Source organism: Camelus bactrianus, chromosome 2 (assembly GCF_048773025.1).
Source record: "Camelus bactrianus isolate YW-2024 breed Bactrian camel chromosome 2, ASM4877302v1, whole genome shotgun sequence".
Lineage (NCBI taxonomy): Eukaryota > Metazoa > Chordata > Mammalia > Artiodactyla > Camelidae > Camelus > Camelus bactrianus.
The window spans coordinates 20,498,482-20,517,555 of NC_133540.1; positions in this window are offsets into that span (position 1 = coordinate 20,498,482).

A 19,074-nucleotide genomic window follows, 5' to 3' on the forward strand; every position below is an offset into this window, starting at 1 on the left:
GGAGAATTGAGTGTTGTCCATTAGACTCCCCTGGGAGAAGATACTCGGAAACTGTGACTGGGATTTTCTAGACTCTGCCCTGTCTGCCTTTTGTCTTCGCTGATTTTAATCTTCGTTCTTTCGCAGTACTAAACCATAACCCTGAGCACAACAGCTTTTCTGAGTTCTGAGTTCTTCTAGAGGAACATTGACCTAAAAGTTGTGTTGGGGGCCCTGGACTACAGTTAGGGATGCCACAGACAGGAAGTAGACTGAGATGGGAAGAATGAGTCAGGGTTACTTACACGAATAAGGAAGAAACCTTATTAATTTAGTCTCAAGTATTATGTGCTTTACTTACAGGTTTGAATGAATGAATGAGTGTGTACACCAGCTAATCTAAACATGTTGAATCCTAAGAATGGGAAATAAAGCTAAAAAAAGTAAACGGATAAGTTTAAACTAGTACAACCAGCTTGTTGATACTGGTATGAAAATGCTCTTGATAAAATCAGCATGTCATTAGGAACGGTTAATTATTATTTCTGATCAGTGAAAACTCATAACTCTAGCATGCATATGACTGGATTTGGAGTCAGATGACCCTGATTTAAATAACTTTCTAGTCAAATGGTGTTTAAAAATGTCACCACCATTTTCTAGGCCTCATTTTCCTTATTTACAAAATGCAAATAGTGATAATTCCTCTACATATGTCATGGAAGTAAAAATATAATATTAGTAAAAGGACACAGAAAGTGATAGTACAAGACTCTGTTATATGTTTGTCATTATCATGGTTCCAAATTTCTTCTTCTTCTAATTATTTAACCACAACTACCATCAGCACCACTATAACCACTGTTCTATTATTACTATTAACTATTAAACTTAAGACAAAGAGGCCAAAGACATTAAAATAGATGTTTTAGTGAAACCACTTTGAAAAAATAATCTCCAGCTTTTTCCCTCAAAATGATATTATGGAAATGATATTAATTGGAGAAGCTAATAGTGTTAGCCACTGTATCTTGAACAGAATGTATAGTCACTATGTTTTTTGAGAAGTATATGAAATAGGCGTTATTTTATATATATATATATGCACACTATTATGTATAATATATATTTTATATATATATATACACATTATTAGGTGGTGTTAAATATATGTATTTTTTATATTAGACACAACCAATGCTGAAATATCATGAATAAAATTCTTTGCTTTTGGTCAAATCTGTCTTTCTTCAGGAGGAGTGTAAATCTGAAGACAAGTGAATGTGGTGCATTGTTGTCTATTTGTCTTAGATAGTGGTGGAAAAAGAAAGGTGTGTCATAAAGAATAAAAATTATTCAAAGAACCATGGAGAATAGGGACTGTCTGTAAGAGAAGGAAAAAACAGAAACAACTCACGTCACTGCCCCTTACACCTCACCTGGTGATTTTGTGCATTGTTAATTCATTCATTGAGATCTGGTTCTAAATGCTCTGGCGGGATCAAGGAACGGCTCTTCTCTAGGGGCAGGAAAAATGCCACAGGGTTTTAAAATCAGAATTCATGTTAATAAGTCTAAGAACCAATCTTGCTGATACAGAAAGATTAACTCTGCATGCATTTCTGTCTCTCAGCTTTTTTTTTTTTTCTTGGCATTAACACAAAATGTGTTCTGTTGACTCATGGTGCGCCATATTAGTTAAATTAAACATCAAACATCTGTCTAACTTTCTGATTCCAACATGAATGTGTTGGCAGTCTCAGTAAAATTTTGAGCTGTTAAAGGCTCTCAATCAGTCAAAAGGATAGAGCTGCTGTAATGGCAAACTCAGCAAGCAATTACATCAAAGGATTTAAAATCTATTTCAGTAATGCCTTCTGGATAATGGCATTGATCTCAGCGCTCCCCTTGCAGATTTCCTGATATTGCAGAGCAAGGTTCTGCATGGCTTCACATTTAGAAAAACACCATTCCCCATTTCTTTTTATGTGAACATAGTTCAGTTCCCTTGAATACACCTACACAGCTATTTCTGACATAATATCTATAAGCTAATCGACCTATATTCATAAAGCCAAAATTCATGCCATGCCCACAAGTCTTTCTTTTTTCTCTTCTGTCACACCAGTTTTGCCAAGGTGGGAGAAGGAATGAGAGGACTTTTCTTTTATATCCATGTTTTTCTCCTACTCTTAAGTCAAGCACAAATAGATTAACCCATCAATCAATCCATAGTTCTCATATTTTAATCTTCACTCAATTTGTTTATCTTTTGGAGTTGATATGCATAAATGCAATGATTGCAGATGGGGATGTTTCAGGTTAAAGAAATTTTTATAAACTTATTTTGTTCCTTTTTTCTCTTTCTTCCCTCCCTTCTTTTCCTCCCTCCTTCATTCCTTCCTTCCATTATTCCTCTCTCTCTCTCTCTCTCTTTTTTGGCAGGGGTTTGGTTAGGGAAGAAATTTATTTAAGAACTTTCATGAACTATCTGTAGATCATCTAAGTGGGTTTTCATGCTGTCCAGGCCTTTTACTTTATTTTTTAATCTGTTGCTCTAGTGAAGGAATATCTAGATGTAAATTCATGCTAAAATTTGGGTGCTTTAAAGCAGCTGCTAAGTTAGTCAAAATCATGTTGCAGCTTTCTATTTTAAAATAAGTAAAAGTACAAATCGAATTCTAGGGAACTACATATTTTTTTTCATATTATATAATAGATAATGCATGTGAGATGATTTACTTATTTGTTATTTATTTATTTGTTCTTTAAATCTAGAACCTACTCTATGCCAGAATCCCCAGTGTACCATTATACAATAGTGGAATAAATCTTATACTGCTAAATATCTTTGCATTATCTTCTACACATATTAATGTTCTTTCCATCTTAAACAAATAAACACATTTTGGCACCATACTTATCCAGTTGCCTCAACTGTCTCTCTCCCCTTTATACTCAGGCAGTTGGAAAGTGTTCTCAAAAATGCTGTTTCCATTTCTCACCTCCAAGTCATCCCTCTAATGTGACATCAGCTGCTAGGAGAAAGATGATTAAGGGTGGTTGACCACCCTTAATTAATCACCTTTAACCACCGGAAGTCTCCCTCGCTCCAAGGGAAGATGAAGGCCATCTGCACTTCTTTGAGTATACTAGGGCATTTCAGGGATGGGTGGGTATTCCAACTTTTATTCCTCTATTATACAGAACATTAACAATCAAGTCACTGTCCTCTCCAGTTCAATGAAAGGAAGGAGTGCCTAGGTTCAACTGATGGGATTTGGGCAGGAAGGAAAGGGGGAAAAGTGAGGCGGGAAGGTGATGTGAATTTGTGAGTCGACTTCTTTGGGTTGATTCAGGATACTGTTATTGGGCCTACATAGGAATATACAGTAGGATATGAAGGGTTGCATGCTTGTATTTCCCTGTCCCATAAGTGCCAAAGGGGATTCTTTCAAGTGGGAAAAGCTGGATGTACCCTTGGGGCTCGACAGCTCGAATCATTACTTTGAGCGGCAAGTTTCTGAGACTGATGAGTTTTCTAACTGAAAATTCTATTTTTCTAGTTGGAGGTTGGCAAAGGAAAGGCACCTTCATCTAGAGACGCCTCTTGGAGTTTTGGACTTGTTGCCTCTCTGACAGAGCTTGGCTATTATCTTGCTTCTAGGCTCTTATTAAAACTGAATGCCTGATCCATGAAAACCTTATAACTCTGATCTGATAATACAATTTTTGAAGGTCGACTCAATTACTAACAAGGTGGGAGGAGTCTAAAAAGCTTTGCTTGTCAAATGGCAATGAGATATTCCAGAATTCAACTGGCCTGGCCCTAGACAGATCTCAGCTTTACATAAAAAGTGGCAGCTAGCCCTTCAGGGGAACCTTTATCCCCCACTTTGCTTTCTACTGTCTCAGACTCACAGAGGTTCCGCTGAACGTCCAGGCCTGACTCCCCGATGGCTTAGCTAAGCTGGAAGTTGATGGTGTCCTTTGGATTGGGCGGTATTCAACAGTAGTACCAACTGCAAAATCAAAAATGGTCATGGTTAATCCACTTAGCGGGTGGTAGTGAGAGTTATTCTCATAGTTCTGGCTAATGTTCCCCTTAATCAAACGTTGCTATATTTTTCGTGACCCTTGCTGTCTGGTCTGCTTTTGGAAAACTGCAGACTAGTAAATAAAAGACATCCATTTGGGGGCCATGTAGTGAGGAAGTGCATGATGATTGCTGACTAACTGGAATACTCATGCAAATGCCCATGGTAAGAGTAGTTTCCTCATGAAACTGCCTGAAGTCAACTTGCTGATTGAGCCTGCACCAGCCAGATTGCCATTGATGCTGCTTAGAGCCATGCTGGGCATGGCAGTACATCTGATGCAGAGGCTACCATTGGATGCATACCTGTGACTCCTGCCAAAATTGACCTGTTTGTCTCTAATTGAAGGAGGCCATATGGCACAGGGCAGGGCTTCTACCCATTTTTGACAGTTTGACTACATGGATCTTTGACTTCCCTCTTGGTTATCCGTGGTTCCTCTGCACTGTTTTGATGGTTATTTTTTAGCTTACAGTGCTTCTAGTCTGATCCAGCTGACTCTCACACCACTATGGCCTTTAAAACTAATCTGTGTCATGTTTTCAGATTTCTGGACCATTTGCAATCTGGAAAAGGATACCAAAGTATTCAATGGACTTTGAATACTCTTTATCATCTGATACTGTTAATTGTTGGAATAGCCTCCTTAAAAATTGACTTTAAAAGATTTCTAACTCTACTTCCTTCTTAATAAGGCCATTTGGTCACTCAATGTGACTATTCTCAGAAAGAAATTACCTCCTCTCAGCTACTTCCTAGCAATTATCAAAATGGTTTTATATAGACCTATTCTGAGAGTTGGGGAATTCGTTGTAACCATTCCTGGGTATGGTCCTGCTTTTATTCCCCTACCAGCAGCCCTAAGGTAGTCTGGTTGGTACACTCTCTGGGTTGAAGCCTGGTCACAAGAGAATCTAATGAATTCAAGCTGGATTCTTATTCAGCCACAAAGATTCTCTTGTTAGATTGGCATAGTCACATATCATATGGTCACATATGTACTGACCATTTGGTTGAATATATTACTTGCCAGTTCCTTCTGTAGTGGAACATATGAGCCAAAGTGAGGGACATAATGGGTTTCTGTATGCTTTCTAACCATGATCATCTTCCTTAAAACTGATATCTAATGAAAAATCTGGGTTTGAGTAAGAAATGATTGGGGAAAAGTTGAGTTTATAACTACCAGAAGAGCACACGTGAATTTTGGCACAGTGGAGAGATAATAATGATGTTGGTGTCTGGGGAGAAAATATCTCAGATGCTCAAAAGTACAGGTGAGGAAAGAATGACCTTAACAGTCTCTTCCAGAATCACCCCTGGAGTCTTCCTTATGAAGGAAAATACCTTGGCGCAGTTTTCTTCAACTGTTGCAAGCACTATAAATTTAACTCACTGTTGAGTCTGTCAAATCCCTTTCTTACCCCAATCAGACTGTTCTGACTATTCCCATTAACCTTACCAAGAAGTCTACTAGGAACAATTGATGATGACATTCCTCCACCTTCCATGTAAACATTCATTAACACTTTTGGATGTCTTCCCCACTCCCTTCCCTCAAACAGTCCCTCCAAACACAAAAACTAGAATTGATTACATAACTGAACTAGGAACCCTAAGGCTACCTTGGAAGCAATTTCAACCTGAATTCAGTGACTGCTATAGACCTTTCTTGAGGGGTCCCAAGAATTTAACAGTAGCTTCTTTCCAAGGGCAACATGTACAACCCTGGGATATACTTGCTATCTGGGAGTCAGGTATTAACTTGCCTTCCTCTCCAAAATACAGTAACCTGCATATTAGGAGTGATCATAAGAGACATTCAGGTGACTAAAGAAATGACTCCAGTAGATCATGTAACTTACAATGACCATAAAGATCTCTTCAAAATGAAGCTACCTTTGGTTACTTAAAGGAACTTCCCAGAGGGACAACTGACTTCTTCAATTGTACTCTGTGGGTTATTTTCCATAAAATGGGAGTTATCCAATTAAAAAACTGTTATGAACATGTAAAATAAAAGGAACAAAAAGAATGAGTGATTTGATCAACAGAAGGAAGAACAGACTTAGAAAATAAACTAAAGATCTGATTGGAAAAAAGCAACAATCTAAATAATACCTGTTGAGTTAATATCTGTAAGGATGGAGGCATGGGGTAAGAATAAGGGGGCATAATAACTAGAAATTGGGTCTTGGTATAATCACAGGTAACATTGGTCAGATGCAGAATAATGAAATTATTAATTTGTGAATCCTAAAATATGTCCTGACCAGAGGTTGGATTTGTTAATCATTTGAAAAGGGCTGACATTTTGATTACGGAATAGGCTGGACTCTCTCACACTTTGTGAAGATTGGAAAATAACGCATGCTATTATTTTGTATAGAGCATTCTTTTTTGTTTTTTACTTTGTAGTGTGACATGCTAGAGCAAACTTTATCAATATTGTGATTTACATTTTAAATAAATGAGCTATTTCTTGGTACAAGTTAAAAAAAAAAAGCTCTGGGAAAGGATGTTTTCCCAAAGAAACACATCTGTTTTGAGTGATCTTAAAAGTATTTTTGTCTTTGATTTGTTAGTTAGGTAACTGGGTATCTCACTGAATAACATTAAATTGATCGGCATTTAATTTTCATTCTTAAAGCAAATACAGAAAAGAAAGCAAGAAAAGCAGAGATTTTTGGAAGGCAAGCTTAGCCTAACCTTATATTGAGATTTATAGTAAATTCAGGGACACTGAGAATTAAATAGTTATCAAGAAAGTCAAATAATTAAATTTTAAATTGTGGTAAGATAACTTCTCATCATTAGCATCAACTCACTGCAGACTAACGCAATGAGGTCAAATATTGCTAACAGAAAATAAACAAATATCAAAAAGCACAATTTTCCTCTTTTGTCTGCTCTATGCTGTCCCCAAATAAGAATAATAGAACTCATCAACCACACTGCATACACAATTAAGAACTCATAGGAAAAGCACTGATACAAAAGGATTGTGGTAGCTAAAATTAAACCCCTGAAAGTTAGACTAGTTAATAGAATGCTAACTGCTGACACAGTTTCAATTAGTGTATATTGTAGATTGCATGCTATTTCAAGCAAGGACTATATAAAATTAGTGAGCTGAAAATAATGAAAGATAATTTGAATTATGGTAACATCACTATTTCCCATCTAATATTTATACCACATTTGCAATTTAATAATCATTCTCATTACTGTCAAATGGCAACAGCAAGAACAGAAACAGTCTTCATTGTTTTCCTATAATGTATCTTCCCTGCCAGTTGGAAAAAGAAAGTTCCATTTCCATAATGAAGTTAGAACTCCAGTTCTTTATTGGAGAGAGAAATGTTCATGCTATAAGTGAATAATTTTGTAACTCTTAAAAGAATAGTAATGGAGTTTCATTTTATTATTCATTTGAATTTTTCTTATAAGCATAAGGGAGTTAGAGATGATGGTCCCAAATACAGATAAAATAAATCATGCTACAAAGAGTGCATTAATATTTTATTTCCTTTCATTAATGTATATGGTGAAAAGTTAATACTTATTCATATACATATTATTGACTAAAATGTGATGCCAAAGAAAAATATTTTGGTTTTAGATATTGGTGTGTTTTACACTATTACTTTTGATAATAGTCATAATAGAATAATCCATCATTGAAAATGTACACTTATAAAGCTACAGAATATGGATGGAATGTATATACTCTTAGCAATAATTCTAGTTATTCTTCTCTTGCTTTTGCAAATAATTTGCCTGGACAGCTTTTTTCTTTTTGTCATTATTCTATATGTGCCTTATTATTTTTAGGCAAAGAAGTTTTTTTTCATTGTTGTCACTGTCAAGAATCTAGTACAATATGTAATACATATCCTGCACTCAAAAAATACAGAGATTTTAAAAAGTTAAATAAAGTATTACATGGCAACAATTAAGGGACCTAGCTACACCTAATGAATCACTGCCTAGTATAATGCCTTCAAGATGCATCCACATTGTTGCAGCAAATAGCAGGATTTCATCTTTTTCTCATGGCTGAATAATATTCTATTGTGCATATATATATAAAATTTCTTAATCCATTCATCCAGTAATGGACACTTAGATTATTTTCATATCTCAGCTACTGTGAATAATGATGGAATACACATGAGAATGCATATCTTTTCAATATCATTTTTATATCCTTTGGTTACATGCTCAGAAGTGAGACTGCTCATTTATAAGGGCATTATGCTAAGCGAGATAAGCCAGATGGTGAAAGACAAATAAAGTCCTTAGACTATAAAGAGTTTTGAAAGAGGAAAGTGCCAGTCCAAGATAGCAAGACAGAGAGCTCTGAATGCACCTCCTCTCATGGACATACCATGTACATAGCTACACATGGAGCAATTCCAGAAATTAGCTGCGTGAATCCTACAAATGGGGCAAACAAGAAAATACCAACATTGAAATAAGTCTTAGCATATCCTCAACTACTGGAAGACATTAAGAACAAAAAAGGCAGCTTGGACAATAACAAAGATTTGCAAAACAATGAAGTGCTTGACTGGGCTGGAGGTAAGGCTTGCCTCTTACATGAGAACAGTCTGTCAAGACTGGGAGAGGTGGCTGTTTTCTCTAATGCACACAAACCAATTCAGAGAGTCATGGAAATGAAACAGAGGCATATGTTCTAAAGAAAAGAACAAAACTCCAGAAACAGGACTTAAAGAAACAGAGGTAAGTGATTTACCTAATAGAGAGTTCAAAATTATGGTCATAAAGATGTTTACCAAGATCAGGAGAACAATGCATAAACAAGGTTAAAATTTCAACCAGAAGATTAAAAATTATAAGAAAGTACCAAACATAAATCTCAGAGCTGAAAAATAAAATAACTGAATTGAAAAACTCAATAGAGGGGTTAAACAGGAGACTAAATAAAATGGGAGAAAAGCTCAGTGAACTCAAAGACATGGCAGTGGAATTCATCCATAAGAGGAGCAAAAAGAAAAAGAATGAAAAAGACTAAAGACTGCTTGACATACCAATGGGAAACAATCAAGAGGACCAATGTTCACATTATATGAATCCCCAAAGAAGAAGAGAGAGAAAATGACAGAAGCTTAGTCAAAGACATAATGGCTGAAAACTTCCCTAAAATGGAGAAAGACGTACCCAGATCCAGAAAGTCCATCAGTTCCAAGTGAGATGAGACCAATGAGATCCAAACCAAGACACACTAAAATTAAATTGTCAAATGTTAAAGACAAGGAGAGCATCTTAAAATCAGCAAGAAAAAATCAAGTTGTTAGTATAAGGGAGCCCCAAAAGACTTTTAGCAGATTTCTCAGCAGTAACTATGCAGGTCAAAAGGGAATAGCATGATATATTCAAAGTGTAGAAAGAAAAGATCTGCCAACAAAGAATGATCTATCTGGCAACGCTGTCCTTCAGAATTAAAAGAGAGTTAGAGAGTTTTCTAGACAAGCAAAAGCTAAAAGAGTTCATCACCACTAGATTGGCCTTACAAAAGAAATATTAAAAAGACTTCTTCAAGCTGAAATGAAAAGATGATAATCAGTAAGAGGAAAACATATGAAACTGTAAACCTCACTAGTTAAGGTGAATAGATAGTTAAATTCAGAATAATCTGATATTGGCATTGTGGTATGTATCACATAAATCTAGCATGAAAGTTAAAAGACAAAATATAAAAAACATACTAATTTAACAGCTACATAACATAAAAAGATGTAAATTGTGATGTCAAAAGCATAAGATGTTGGGGGAAGTGTAAAATGTAGACTTTTAGAATTAATTCAAACTTAAGTTGTTATCAACTTAAAATAGACTGTTATAAATAGAAGATTCTTATATAAGCCTCATAGAAACCACAAAGTAAAAACTTACAGCAGATACATAAAAGAGAAAAAGAAAGAAATCTAAGCATACCACTATAGAAAATTATCAAAATCACTAAGGACAAGAGAAAGAGAAGAAGAAGGGAACAAAGGAATTATAAAACAGACAGGAAATTGTTAACAAAATGGCAATAGTAAGTTCATACCTACCAATAATTACTTTAAATGTAAATGGACCAAATTATACAATCAAAAGACAGAGTGGCTGGACAGGTTAAAAAAAAACAATAAAAACAAGATCCAACTATATACTACCTACAAGAGACTTACCTCAGCTTTCAGGGCACACACAGGTTAAAGTGAAGGGATGGAGAAAGGTATTTCATGTAAGTGGAACCTGAAAGAAAGAGGAGTATCTACAATTACATCAGACAAGGTAGACTTTAAGACCAAGACTGTAATAGGAGAGATAGAAGGTCATTATACAATGATAAAGGAATCAATCCAATGAAGAAATACAACATTTGTCAATATTTGTGCACCCAACATAAGAGCACCTAAATATGTAAAGTAAATATTACAGACCTAAAAGGAGAAATGAACAGCAATCCGATAATGGCAAGGGACTTCAATAACCTACTTATCTATCAGTAGATTGATAAGCAAAACAGAAAATCAACAAGGAAACACTGGGATTAAGTAACACATTAGACAAAATGGACTTAATAGACACTATGAACAATCAATAGGTCAAAAAAGAAATCAAAAGAGAAATGAATAAATCTTGAGACAAGTGAAAACAGAAATACAACATATTAAATCTAAGATAAAGAAAGCAAAAGCAGTTCTAAGAGGAAAAGTCATGGTAATAAAGACCTACATTAAAAACAAGAAAGAGCTTCAGTAAACAACCTAACTATACAACTCAAGGAATTAGATAAAGAAGAACAAATCAAGCATTAAATTAGTAGAAGGAAAGAAATAACAAAGATGAGAGTGAAAATAAATGAAGTAGAGACTAAAAAGATGGTAAAAATCAATAAAGTTGAACTATTTTTTCAAAAGACAAACAAAATAGACAAATGTTTAGTTAGACTCACCAAGAAATGAAAGATGAGTTGTTACAACACCACAGAAGTACAAAAGACTATAAGAGACTATGAATAATTATATGCCAAGAAACTGGACAATCCAGAAGAAATAGGTACATACCTATAAACACATAACTTACCAAGACTGAATATGATGAAATAGAAAATATGAATAGACCAATTACTAGATGTGGAAAAAACCTAATTATTTATTGTCAGATGAATGGATAAAGAAAATGTGGTGTGTATATTTTTTAATTTATATATATTATATTTTATTTATGTATTACATATTTTATATATTGCATTATGTATATATATATATATTCCTATATACATATGCAGGAGTCTTATTCAGCCATAAAAAGGAAGAAATCCTGTCATTTACAACAAAATGGATAAACCTAATGCCTGGAGGGCATTAGGCTAAGTGAAATAAACCAGACAGAGAATGACGAATACTGCATGGTATCATATGTGGAATCAAAAAAAAAATTCAAGGTCATAGAAACAGAAAGTAGAAAACTGGTTACCAGGTACTGGGTGGTGGGAAAAGTAAAGAGAGATTGGTTAAAGGGTACAAAATTTTAGCTATAAGAAAAATACAATGTTTGTCTCTAATCTAAAACTTGATGACCTTGGTTGATAACACTGCACCATGTAATTGAAATTAGCTAAGAGAGTGGAATTTAAATGTCCTTATACACACACAAAAATTAATATGGGAGGTGATGGATGTGTTAATTAACTAGATGGGAGGAATTTTTTCACAATGTACACATATATCAAATCATCATAATGTACACTTCAAATATTTTATAATTTTATATATTGACTATACCTCAATAAAGCTGAATTTTTAAAACAGACATGCATTGTTATATTGGATTAAATGGTACAGCCCAAATATATACTGCTTGAATGAATCTCACTTTAACTGAAAACAGTGATATTTTAAAAGAAAAAATGATAGAAAAATATTTACCATGTAAAAATGAATCAAAAGGAAGTTATAACAATTATATTATTATCAGATAAAATCTATTCCAGAACAATAATGTTGTCAGGGATAGAACAAGACATATAATAATAATAAAGGGATCAACTTATCAACAGGATATAATGGTACTAAGTGTATATATTCACAATGATAGAGTTATAAAATACATGAAGTAAATATAAATAGGACTGAAAGTAGAAATAGATAGCTTAGCATTTATTCTTGGAGATTTCAACATTCCTTTCTCTGTAATTGAAGAAACAAGTAGAAAGAAAACCAGTGAGTATACAGAGACTTGTAAAACACTATCAATCAACTTGACCTCATTTCCATTTATGGAACAATTCACACAACAGCAGAAGACACATCCTTTTGAAATGCTCATAGGCTATTCACCAAAATAAACAATACTCCAGACCATAAAACAAGTTCAATAAATTTCAAAGGTTTGAAATTATACAAAGTCTGCTTCCTTATCTAAATGGAATTAGATAGAAGTCAATATAAATAGATAATACACCAGGGTAGGAAGCACAGACTTGATTTGGTAGACCAGAGAGTTATTTATTGAAGGGTTTCAAGCATGGAAGTATCACATTTGGTAGATTTCTCAGGTAGTAATTAGAGTAAAGGTCATAAGAGAGGCGAAGCTGGAGGGACTGTGATATGAGAGGTACTGCAGCTTGGGTGAAAGGTGATGAGGCCCTGCGTAGAAACAGACTTGGGAAATACGTACCAGAAAAACACATGCAAGGCATGTTGACTAATTACAAAAAGGATGAAAAACAAGCACAAGATGGCTCCATGTCTCCTGCTTGAATGATGGGGTGCTAATAACTGATAATGCAGATGCAAGAGGGAAAGTATTCTATTCCTCACAACAGTCCTATCAGAGGGCACTAGTGCATCTCTCTTAATGGATGAAATCTGGAACTTGGGTCAAATGACTGTCCCAGACCAGACTGCCAGTACGTAGTGGGACCTCAGTAAATGAGGTCTAGATGATGATGATGATGATGATGACGACGACTATTACTATTAACTTGTTGCGTCTTGGGAGAGAAGGAGTATTACATGAAAAGCCTGTCGGGACCTTATGACATCACTGTCACATCAGGGAACTAGGAAACTCCCAAGAGACTCCTGGGGGTTCTTGGCTTAGATACCCCACCATGGGTGATGCCATCCCTGACTTCTCCCAGGTGCCCCTCTCATTGCTCACTCCTTCCCCCAAAAGTTTCTTGAGCGGTAGCTAGGTGCTAAGTCCGGAAACTGAGGATAAGACAGTCAGCACTATTGTCAGGTATAGGCATGATTCTTTTCCCCAAAGAAGATGATTAAATGAAACCAAAAGTTAAAACATATTGGGAAATGCCCTGCAACGAGGGAGGTAAAGACAACTATCCCCTTTTGGCAGGGTTACCGTGGAGTTAAAGGAGAAGTGGGATGTATGTATTTGGGGATGAAAATTTCCCATCTAATGGCTTCTAGTTCCTCTGTAGAGTGGGAACCTAGGACACCTCCTGAGGTGGTGAATGCAGAAGTTTTAGGAAGTGAAGGTTTGAAATACTATTGAGGATGGGAAAGACAGTTGACCAGGTAAATGACATAAACTACAAGAGGCAGGGAGCTTTTATCAGTTCTGTTCACTGATGTAGTCTACATGCTTAGAACAGTGCCGAGAAATACTAGACACTTTATATATACGGAATGAATGGTTCAATTTCCAGCAGTCTTTGAGCTATTCTTTCTAGATCAAGAGAGTATGGTCTTAACAATGTCCTTGTGTGAAAGTGTGTGTGTGCATGTGTGCGTGCACGCGTGTGTGATTTTATCCAGCAGGTACCAGCCACCTCCTATAAGACAAGCCTAAAAAGGCAGAGAGTTAGTATTTTACCAAAGAGGGACAATGAAAGAGAATGGCCATTGGGATGGTGGCAGTGGACAATGGCTTATATCATGTACCATGAGGAGTTAAAGATAAGAGGTAACATGACTAGGGCATATACAGAAGGAGCAATGTATTAGAGGTCCTTGCAAGGCTGGAAGATTGGCATGCTGAGGACAGAAGTTGGAAAGGCATAAGTTTGAGGTCGGAGGGTAGGATGTCAGAGGGTATTATTTCAGAAGGTACAGCTGTCCCTGGTCGGGAGCTCCAGGTCGAGGCCATAGTCATATTGGAACGGAGGTAAAGGGCTTTGAGATGAGGAAGCCTAATGCAGTGCTTTCCAACAGAAATACACAGAAATGTCTAAGCCACATGATTAAGCCACGTGTGCCATTTTTGATTTTTAAGTAGCCACACTTCAAAAAATCAGAAACCAACAGTTGAAATCATTTTAATAATGTATTTAATAGACTACAATCAAATATTTATTTCTAAATGCACTAATATAAAATATTAATGAGACATTTTATGTTATTTGTTTCAAACTAAGTCTTTGAAATCTGATATATATTTTACATTTATAACCCATCTCAATCAGACTAGCCACAAATGAAGCACTCAGTAACCACGGCCCTAGTGGAAAAACTCTGGTGATGGGACTCCGAGATCTTAGAAGCCAGGGCCCCTGAGGTGAGGGACTTGAACTTTAATTTACCAGCAAACTGCTCTATGGGGCATGGTTGACCTGAATTCTGTGTCATCCAACACTGTTAGCTGTGAGAGGCACTCCTTGGTCACTGAAGTTCCTAGAATACTAAGGTGCTTTGTAGCTTTGGAGAGTTTCTTACCACAGTGGCTCTCCTGATGGTAGTTTAGGAGATAAGACCTTTTGCTATTGACAATTCCCCTGAATCTCTGGCCTTTGAGGGAATTTCTGAATTCATATCTATAATTATTTTCCTAAAGTGAAAACTATTTTTACAGTAATGCCTCCTTTCTTTGCTGAAACATCTCTGCCCTATGTTCTCTGGCTGTGGGTGATGCTATTTTGTGGCTAGAATCTCTTGGGACACTTCCACTGTCAACCCTTTGCTCATTTCCTGATACTGTTCAATGTTTAGTCAGTGTTAGGCTATCTGTCTTAGCTCACTGTAAAGTCTTACTCGCCTAGATTTTTCCCTATGATGCTGAATGTGTAGACTAAAAACTCTACCGTCCTCGCCACTGTGGGAACTCATGACAAATATCAGAGGTGGACCTTCTCAGTATCCTCTGGCCTTCCATACCTACAAGAGAGGGGGCAGGCAGAGGATTAACCAGCGTAGAGCTTGATGTTTTCATGGTTTTCTTGTTTCTCTAGTTGCCTCATGGTTTTCAGCAAAAGCTGGGCAACCTCAACTACAGCATTAGCTTCTAAAACATGGGTAGCTTAGGAGAAAAAGGCCAACTGGAGTGGAAGCCACAGTTGTGTTCCTCTCATTTTGAAGACTTTTATGGATAAGGAGCTTAAAGACCAGTCCCTAACTTGGTCCCACCCAAACTGAATAATATTAATTTTTAGCACAAGTTGGTGGTCTGGATCAAGGAAGAATATTCAGGTGGTATCCCTAAAACAACAGGGGTGCCCCATTTCTGACACTCCAAAACACAGCATTATTGAGGAGGAGGTAGTGCATTGTTGGGCACAAGCTATGTATCTAATCCTGCAGATTTGCCTTAACTTTGTGTCCATTTGTAACCTTAATGCATTTTTAGTTGCTCTTGGTGGGTTTTCCCTTGAGCGCCCCAAAATGTCATTTCCTAAGTCACTGTCTTAGTGGTGTTCTGCTCAGCAGCAAGCAGCACTAAAGATTTAGGGAAAACCTTACACGTAGTAGCCTGACCTCAGTTGTTTTGGAAGTGATCCTTCTTTTCTTTCTCTTTCCAAATCTGAAAGTCCACTCTCTTTGTGACTTTATCTCTAGGAGCAACTAAACATCACAGGGGACCAAGGGGAGGCCTGGCGTCCATGTGCAGACCCCCTGCCCCCTGCCAGAGACTGATCTCTGACGGACAGAGAGTATGGAGCTCTTGTTAGAAATCACAGTATGAAAAAAATGGGGGAGGAACAAGTCCTCTGGCAGACAGACACCTACCATCAGGAAAAGATTGACAGATGCAGGCTTGAGGAGTTGACATGAGACTGTTGAGACAAAAAGGCCGATAAATAGGGGTTACTTGGACATAAACTCTTTGGGACAGTTTTTAGTAAGGTTGGAATCAAGTAAGACATAGGGTTAAACATTGGAGCTGGTGGTGGTGAAGTAGCGAGATGGTGGGGGATGCCTGCAAATGAGTCAGTGAGATTCATGAGGTCCATCAAGTTTATTGAGACGCTGATACCCTGCGACTAGGTGGGGTCAGGGGAGTGGGTGGGATTCAGAGCCAAAGTGAGATCTGGATGGAGAAGAGGATCTAATATCTGTGTGTTCTCTGGGGAAGAAGGGAAAAAGGCCAGTATGGGGCATGAAAGATGGTTCATCAGAGATGTGAGATACGGAGGTCAAAATGGCTCTGGTGACAAGAAGAAGACCAGTGTTGAGGGCGAAAAGTTGGACATTTCGGGGAAGGTATGTTACAGTGCCACAGAGCTCGCTGGTAGCAAAATGAGAAAGCTGGTGGTAGGGGTAAAAGAAAAACATATGAAATATTGACAGAACTCAATAAAAAGGAGGGCTCTGAAGGCAGAGGAGAGCGGTGAATGAGGCTCTCAGTAAAGAGGGGAAGTCAGTGAAATCGTGGGCACTATGACAGAGTGGCCTCTGGTGGTAGAGAAGGAAATCAGTCATGATGGATAAAGAACGAAAAAGCATGAGACTCATTGTAAAGACAGAGGACGGCAAGGAAAGGGGAGACGTGTGGGATGGAGGCTCAGGTGGGGCCTCCTTGTGTATTCACAGGCCTAGCCAGAGAGGCCGCTCACAGGCTCTCTTCAGCATCCAGGGAGAGGCTGAGAGCAAGAAGCGGCCAGGGCTTCAACGGAGGGGCTGGTAACTGGTTTTCTAGAGTGTCTGCTGAGAAGATGTTTGCCAGAGTCTGAGATGAATCAGAGTTCCTGTGGAAGCCACAGGGAACACAGAGGGAGGAGCAGCTTCCACAGGATTCGCAAATAGTAGGCGGTCAGCCTCCGAGGACTGCACTGCACGTCTCATGAAGGGGTTTGCCGCAACAGCTGTAAAAAGTTGCCCTAATCAGGAAGCTGGTCCACATGGCTGTAGAGGACCTGAATAAGCAGGCAGGGTCCTCTGTGAGGAATAATCAAGAACTTTTGTTTCACACCAGCCACGGAGATGAGATCCACTGCCCTGCGGAGGACCCGGGCTTTCTGCAGAAAGTAGGGGGAGGGCACTGCTCAGGCCCCGCCCCTGGCATGGCCCCACCCCTTAGAGCATGGGGCGGGGCCTCCAGCCCAGGTCCCTCCCTGGGCTTCCCGTTTCCACAGCTAGTTTTGGAACCTCACCGGTTGCTCAGCCACAGATGCTGGAACTAGAGCCAAAAGAATAGAACACAGTCTGTGTTCTAGGAGAAGATAGATAATTAAGGGGAAAGTTACAACACAGTGTGAAAACTGCGCTGGGAGGCGTGAGGGCACAGATCCCAGTTGGGAGAGTAAAGCGAGAGGGAGAAAGTCGGGGAGAGAAACAGGGAAGGGAAATGAAGAGAGAGATTGTTCCCCTTCTGAGGCTTTTCATCATCGTGGGGGCTCCTTTCCCTAATTAAGGGGATATACACTGTTGAAAACAAAACCCTAAGAAGGAGACTTTGATATTATGTCTCATGGTTGCCTGTAGGATGCTCAGTGCCCAAGCCTACATGGTCCCTTCAAAGGCAAATGACCCCACGGCCTCTATGCCACACATGGGCCATGCCTCCACTGCTGCAGGGGCTGGGAGTTTGATGCTTGATGTAGTTCTCGGGAAACACATCGTACTAAATTTTCTATTGGCCTCGTCTGTCTTTTTTTTTTTTTTTTTTTTTGTAGTAAAACAATAAGTCTCAGCCAAAAGTCCTACTGATGTACTATAATGTATATCTCCATGTAGTTTGATTCATGTGTAATGTAGACAAATGTGCCTTGTGATCACGTTGGCTTTTTCTTTTAAGTCAGATTTATTAAGGTATACTTTGCTTTCAATAAAATCCTCTGTCTTTAGGTGCACAGTTGTAAGATTGTTGGATTTTGACAAATGTATATAGCACCTTTGTAAATAGCACCTTTGTCAAGATATACAATATTTTCATTACTCCTAAATTTACCTGTGTGCCTCCTCTTAGTTAACTTTATTCCCTCATCTGTTTGGTGTTCACAGTGCATAGAACCTTCTCATTTACTGTCCCACAACAATTTAGCAAGGTTTTTTTCTTTTTTATGTAGACAAGAAAATTAGAAACAGAACTCCTAGGCAGAAGCTTCATTCTTTTGACTCTGTTGTCCATGCTTTTTTGACATTATATCATTTATATTTTTGGACTCATGAAGTTAATAGTGACTATTAGTAATCATGAATTTTAAACCAAGCATACTTTGATCTGTAACCACATGTGAATTTCACCAGATTCAGAAAAATAGAATGTATACTTTGAAAAAAAAATCCCATGTGCTTAATGAATTAATTCAATAAATAAGTTCTCCATGCAAAATGGAATGTGTATTAATAATGTACCTATATCTTATATCTATTTATGTATTTATATCTATCTCTGAATCTAGGTCAATTTTGGGTGTCTAATCTGTATCTTTGTTGAAATTTACATTTTTCTGTTTTCTTTGTGTATATGTTTTCTTCAGTAATTCTACTGGATGATTTATATCTTCCCCAGTGTACCACTCCTCTCCCACAGATAATCTTGATTCTCTGAACAACCAAAATACAAGATATTAAGAAAAATGTGTTTGATTCTGCTTTAGTTTATCTATAAAGGCAGATCCCAATAGGGCTCAAGGGTAAAGCTATGGGAAGCATATTTCTTACTTTTCTACCATCTAAGACATTGCAAGTTATTTAATAGAGTAATACTTATAGTTATTAAGATAAATCATCTTCTTATTTTTCGTTTATTCATTTTTTCAGGGATTAACAAGTTTTATGATTTGTCAATGAAACTTTGA